Source organism: Phascolarctos cinereus, unplaced genomic scaffold (assembly GCF_003287225.1).
Source record: "Phascolarctos cinereus isolate Bilbo 61053 unplaced genomic scaffold, phaCin_HiC Scaffold_726;HRSCAF=1367, whole genome shotgun sequence".
Lineage (NCBI taxonomy): Eukaryota > Metazoa > Chordata > Mammalia > Diprotodontia > Phascolarctidae > Phascolarctos > Phascolarctos cinereus.
Window position 1 is genome coordinate 161,207,976 of NW_027556098.1, and position 7,625 is coordinate 161,215,600.

The window sequence follows — 7,625 nt, forward strand, 5'->3', positions numbered from 1 at the left end:
AAGATAAAAATAACACCTGCCTCCCAGGATTGTTGTGAGGATCAAATAAGATAATAATTGTAAAGGGCTTAGCACAGAACCTGACCTATAGTAGACACCTAATAAGTGCTTTTTAAAATAATGTTAAACGATTAGTTTCCTTCCATGAGGAAAGTGTGAAATAATCTTTTGATTTTTTTTATTTATATTCATTCATCTACTAATAATGGATAGCAAAAGAAATAGCATTGCATAATGGAGAGAGAATCTTAGAATCATTCTGGATTCAAGTCTTATCTCTGACACATATGGTTATGTCACCTGGAGCAAATCCCTTAAACTCTCAGTGCCAAAATCAAGTATCTTTGGCTGTATAAATTGCAGAGCAGATATCAATCTTCTTCATTGGAAATTTGCTATGCCAATGATATTATAGGCACTATTACCCAACTCCCTCCAAAAAAATTAAAAAGACTATCCTAAAATATTGATTTATGATCATTTCATTGGAGCATAGTGTACAGTGAGAGCAATGTCAGCAAGTTATTTATAATCCTCTTTTTCTGGAATCCTTAGGGAATAAGAAGGTGAGAAGAGAAGGAGAGGGAAGGAGACTATGTGATCTTGGCGAGGCAGTGACCATTATTGCCTGGCTTCGCTTTTCTCATCTCTCAAAGAGAGCAGTGTGACCAGATAAGGAGGAACTAGGTTTCCTGGTAGAGATTCTACTTTTGATTTCCTTTGGTCTTTAGATCTTCAAGGAGGTTTGAATGGGACACTAAGCATGTAAATCACTGAGTAGAGTGGGTGAGATGGCAGTAAGGAGGTTGCTGATTCTACACTGACAAAATTACTGGGGGCATATAGGGTCATTGGGAAAAGGGGCTTTGGCTGCCTGTGAGCCACAGAAAACAGAATATGCCAAGGACTGTTGTTTAGGTCAGCTTTGAAGATCATTTAAAGAGCCCTGGACTAGATAGATAATCTCTAAGGTCTCTGAACCTCTTAAAAATTTATGATTTGTGTTAACATTTTGGAGGAAAAAAGATTAGATATACTACTTAAACTTGAAGGAACAGAAAACAAGAGGATGAAACACTGTTCTTTCGCTTTTCATTATAATAAGGCAATACGTACCCTATTTTAAGAAAACATAATACATGAAAATACAAACTTTCAAAATTAATGAATTAAGGAGTAATTTATTCAGAAATCCATCTTCTGTATAAATCCATTTACAGTTATAAAATAAAATCAAAGCTATAAAGGGTGAAACACCTATCATGAGGATTTTGTGAACAGAAAAGCCTTCTAGAATAAGAACTGAATAATATTAATAATTGTTTACATTGACATAGTACTTTAAGGTTTTCAAAGGGTTGCAGATACATTACTTCTTCTGATCAAAAATACAAAACAAAATCAGTCACTTTGCCTCTTTGGGCCTCAGTTTTCTCATTTTTTTTAAATGTGGAAGTTACACTAGATGACCCGCTAAGAACCTTTCCTTCCATCTCTAAATCTATGAATCTTAAATCAAAACCAGCAAGAATCCAAAGCAAATCAGGCCCAGTACTTAATTTTACTTAAGCATTTTAAGTGTGTACCATAGAGGTCAATTAAAACTGATTATTAGGACTACAGAGTGCAACAATTGAATTAAACCAATTATCTTCCTTTTCTCAGTAACTCAGTTTTCTGATTTGTATTTTTTAGATTTTTTCCTCTTCTTTATAGCTCTTAATCTTTCTCCCTAGCCCAGGTTCTGTCTTCTGGCTAGTCTACCTCAATCTTCTATACTGACCATCCTCCTACATCCACAGCCCACTTTAATACCTGTCAATTGATCAAAAATCTCATTAATGAATAAGTGAACCAGAGATCCTACTCAGGTTAGTGGATTGTTCAGGCTGAAATTCCTCATCTCATTGATGAAAACTGAGCCCTACTTTGCTTGATTCAGCCCAGTGAGCCACTGCAGTATCCTTATCTTCGCTTGATCATAATAAAGGAAACATAGTCAAAGAAACTTTGTAACTTTGCTCCAACTCTACAATTTAAAACCCATGTGACATTGGGCAAGTCACAAGACCTCTGAGATACAATTTTCTCATTTGTAATCTCATTCTCCTTCATTCCACAATGGACAATATTTTTTTTTTACATTTCTGCGCTTTCAGCTTCCCACAAATCGAATCCCTCTCTCTACTCACCCAACCACGTCTTACTATAGAATCTTTCCACCTCTTGCCTAAAGTAATAAAATCATCTTCTAACTGGTCTCCCTGCTTCTCCCCACTCCAATCCATTCTCCACTTATCTGCGTAAGTGCTTTTCCTTAAAGGCAGGTCTGATCTTGTCACTAAGTCATTAAATACGCTCCAGTGGCTGCCTACTGCTTCTAGGATCAAATATAAACTTTTTCCGTTTGGCTTTTAAAACCCTAAAACAATCTGGCCTCTATGTATCTTTCCAGCCTCCCCACACTTTACAATGCAGTCAAACTAGCCTTCTTGTGGCTCCCAGAGAGAGCATTCCATTAATCATCAAAGTGCCTTTGCAGTAGCTGTCCAGCAAACCTAGAATGCACTCATTTCCTTCTCACCTCCAATTGGAAGAATCCTCATTTCCATCAAGACTGAGGTGAAGCACCAAGTTCTCTATGAAGCCTTTCCTGATATCTTTAAAGGTTAATGGCTTCTCTTCCTAAATTAGCTCATATTTATTTTGTACATGTTACGTTTATACTCATATATGTATTGAACTTCCTTTAATGAGTCAACCAGCAGATATTAAGTGCTTACTTTATGCCAAGTACTACACTAAGCACTGGGGATACAAAGAAAGGCAAAAAAGTGGTATCTTCCCTCAACAAGCTCATATTCTAATGGTGACAGCCTACAAAAAATATACCTACAAGATAAATACAGCATAAATGGAAGACAATCTCAGAGGGAAGGCACTCAGAGTGGAGGGAGGCAGGAAAAAGACTCCTGCGAAAAATAGGATTACAACTAAGTCTTGGGACAGTGAGGTGGCAGAGTGGATAGAGCATCGGCCCTAGCCAAAAACAAAAACAAAAACAGGAGAACTAAGTCTTGAAGGAAGCTAGGAGAGCAAGAGGAATAGAGAGATAATTCTGGAATTGGGAGACAGCAGGAAGAAAGGCACAGAGATAGGAAGCCAAGTGTCATGTCATGTATAGGCAGTAAGAAAGCCTATTTCTGATTTCTCTGGATGACAGAATGTGTGGAAGAGAGTAAAGTAAGAAAACTGGAAAGGTAAGGAGGGCCCAAGTTGTGAAGGGCTTTAAAAGTCAAACAGGTGATTTCATGTCTGGTCCTGGTGGTAACAGGAAGTGACTGGAATAGACAGAATAGGGAGTGCTATGCTTTTTACAATCTTTTTGGCAGCTGAGTGGAAGATGAACTGGTTTAAGGAGACCCTTAGGGTAAGAGACACTTGGACAGCAACTATCAGGCTGCTGCAAAGGCACAGGCATGAGTTAGGGCCTGCTTCACCATGGCAGCTATGTGAGTAGAGAGGGGATTACTATCTAAGAAATGCCATGAAGGTAGAAACCACAAGATTTGGCTTCACATTGGATCTGAGGGGTAAGTGAGAGTGAGTTGTCAAGGATGACACAAAAGGTGAAACACAGGCCTAGGTGACTGGGAGGATGGCAGTACCCAAAGTCAGATTTTAAGCTTCTTGAAAGCACGAATGGTTTTAATTTTGTCAATATACCCCTAACAGTACAGAGCTGGAGCATAAGAGTCACTAAAAATGCTTGTTGGTTGATTAATTGATTATTAAAAAGAAAAAAACAAAAGCAAAAATCTTTCTCCAACTACCTCACAGGATGAGAGTTATTGAGAAAAGCTGATTCTCTAGTCGTGCAGGTGAGGCTTCAAGATCCCTTGGAAAGCCCTGGACTAGGTCACTTCAGTGAAGTGCTTTGTAGTCTAATGCATCCTATAAAAATAGTTGCTGTTATGTAGTTACAACACTTTCCGTGTTGATGTGCAGTGAATGAAGTGAGAGGTGTGAAGTCAAGATGACCTGAGTTTGAATTCTGCCTCAGATACTTATCAGATTTGCGAATCTGGGCAAATCACATAACTTATCTTGGCCTTAGTTTCCCTCCAAAAGGATAATAATAGTACTTATCTGGCAAGGTTGTTGTGAGGAATAAGTGAGATAAAATATGTAAAAGCTTGACAAACCTCAAAATGAAATGTAAATGTGAACTCTGGTTGTTAACAAAGCTCCCATTGTTGCTACTTATAAGACATAGTTGAGTAATGTCTATGAAGTTAATTATGGGATCATACTTAACAGAAACCACATAATCATCAAAATAAAATCACTTATTAATGAAGCATTCTTCATGACAAGGGAAAATTTGATTTGTAGAGATTCCTCTAGTTTATGCTTTAAAAATATAAGCAAAAGCAATTAATTACACATTAAGTATGTTGTTGCGGGGGGGGGGGAAGAAACACTCAAAAAATACCAGACACCTCTCTGAACGGCAAGGAACAGAATGACACCAAGAGAGACATCTCTGAGGTCAGTGTTACAGGCATTATTATCCCTGAGATGAGTAAACACACAGAAGTCTGGTAGCAATAGAGCAAAATTTTAATCCAGAATCCCTTGATTCTGGGTCTAAATCTTTCCACCCTTATTGTGTGTCCATCTATAATACAAAGTATACATGGGTATAATATGAGGTGTGCAAATATACGTATATATATATATATATACATATATATGTGTATATATATATATATATATATATATATATGTGTGTGTGAGCATGCATAAGTACACGTGTATATGTGTATTTATGTGGGTTTGTGTGTGTGCATTTCTTGGTAGCTTAATTACTGTTTGCGCTTTGCTTTCCTACCCAGTATGGGCCAAAACCTCAGAGTGTGACAAGATTTGTTCTTCCTGGACTGGATCCTCATTAGCCAGTCCTACCATTACATAAGCTACGCTCATTTTGTTTGTTGGTTTGTTTTTTTACCTAGATGTATTTTCTCATAAGACCTACCATGTGTTGACTGTTTTTCTGTGAGTAATACATGTCAAACCAAATCTTGATATCACAATAATACTCATTAGTTATCTTTTGTTATCCTCAAAGGAGAAAGAATATGCTGTTCATAATTGAGAGCCAGGTATATCTTATTAAGTAAATCCATAGAATATCAAAACCTTGGCATTATAGAGGTCTAAAAGCAACGTGTGTTCTATTTTAAGAAAACAAAATAAAAGTGAAAATTAAGACTATAAAAATTTATAAATTAGTAGGCAGCTATTCAATAATACATCTTTTGCATTATCAATATACATTTTAATACAAAGTTCTAGATTTATGCAAGACCATTAGTCATTTAGTCATCTTGCAGATTTCTTCACTTCACAAAGATTATTCACAGTATTTCTTTAAATAACAAGATCTCCTAGTACATTAAAAAAAAATAAAGTCCCTATATTTAGATTTTCAAAAGATAATAACAATAACTTCTATCTGCATAGCATTTAAGGGTCTTCTAAGCTCTTTCCATGCATTTGATTGTAAGATAAGATCTTTTTTTTAAGTGGATATGTGATTTTATCCTCTGAGTTGGTTGGTTGTAGGGTTGATTGCTGTCCTTTGATCTCAAAAAAGACCAAAATAACATCACTATGTTGGAGTTAAGGTACAGTGTGCCCAACTGTGGTTGATCAGACCAATCTGAGCTCAGAAGGCTCTGCTCAGGCCCAAATAGTCCATATGAACATTTGGAGTGAAGATGTCTCTAAATTTGTGCATCTCTCATGTCTTCTGAGCTACCGCATTCTGATTTGCTCATAGAGCACTGCACCTTCTTTGATGCCAACATACCATACTCCCATGTCATGCAATCTATTCCAGAGTAAGAACTATCAGAGTAAGAAGCTTCAGTTGAAAAATTCCCTCTACCAGTGAAAATTATTCTCACCTTCTCTGCCATGTACAGTCTCAGCTGCCTGATAACTGCTAAAGGTTAAAGGTCTTGCCCAGGGTCACACAGGAACATAGGTCAGAGGTGTGACTTGAAGATGTCTGTAAGGTAGGTAATATAGGTATTACTACCCCCATTTTACTTATGGGAATCAGAGATGATTTGTCCAGTACTTGTACTGCATATAAATTTAAAATAATTGTTACTGTAAGGAATAAGATTAACAAATTAAGTAGCTATTTAATGATTCTCTAGTAGTAACCTTTCAACCAATGGAGCCTGGGGATCAACCATTATTTCCATTCCTATTTTAATTTGTTTGCCAGACACCCAGCATACATTGGCGAGGTAAAGAGAAATGATAATGTATTCATCTCTCCTGTTTCTATCCATAGTTTATGGAAATGCAAAGGCCTCCCTCATTCTATTGCGCACATTAACTAACATGCTCCTGCTGAGAAAGGCACTTCCCAGACAGGAAGTTCATCTTTCATGCAGACCCCAGACATGCTATATAAATAATGCATCCATTACTCCTGTCTGGATAGGACAATCTTTCACCTGTATGAGTGACTCTCCAGGAAGCCATTGTCACTTCAGTTGTAGCCACGCTCTTCTCATTTTTGAAAAGGTTAGCACACTTTTACCTTTAATAGCCTTTTGATCATTGCTGAAATTAACAAGTCCTCTTAGAGACATTAGTCAAGGAAATAGTGAAATACATCCCAAGGTGTCTTAGAGTCTCCATAGACTGTGTAAGACAACTTTGATACCTATTTTCATGTTGCTATCTCTGAATTACAAGGTGGAATTGAAAGGGAATGTTTATTAAATATGAGCCTATTGGCTCTTAATCAAATTCTGAAAGCTTATAGAGAACAGCTATCCTACCAGTCTCTATCCTTTATGGTCAGTCATGGTTTTACCATCCCCTCAGATGATAATGCCCTGCATAAGAAGCTTTACCACATTCTGCTAAATCACAACTTCTTGGGTAAACATTCAAAAATCAATAACTGGTAAGGGGATTTGGCCAATCAACTCCTGAAATAATGCATATGGGATGGGGGGAGGGAATACTCAAGCACCCAGAATGAGGATGAGATACCCTCCAAATTAATTGCTTATGATGCATCTTTCAGATAGCTCAGTAAAGTGGTACATTTGGAGAAATAATCAGCTGGACCTACCCAAATCCTACTTATTCTTTGGTGCTTTTTCATAAAGCCTTACCTAGCCTCTTTGGTCTCAACCATTACTCAGCTGCTTAATGAAGAGTGAGGTATTTTGCATAAAAAGGTTTTCCTAAGAACTGAAATTTGACCCTTAAATATTCACACTGCTATATTAAAGATTCTGATTTCTTAATGTAACCATAAAGTATGTAAGTATTTAAAAAGCGTATGTGGAATATATGTTCACCTTCTACTACATCATAGTCATTGCCCCAGTTTGGGATTCCAGGGTGCCTGAGAATGAGCTATCCATGCAGTGGAATTCACTTGCCTTTAGAGTTAAACATCATTAGAGGTCTTCAAACAGAGACTGCATGATCAGTTGTTCAGAACATTGTAATAAGGATTCAGTTCATTAAAAGAACCTCAGAATTGGAAGATAGCTCAGAGACCATTGAGTTAACCCATTCAC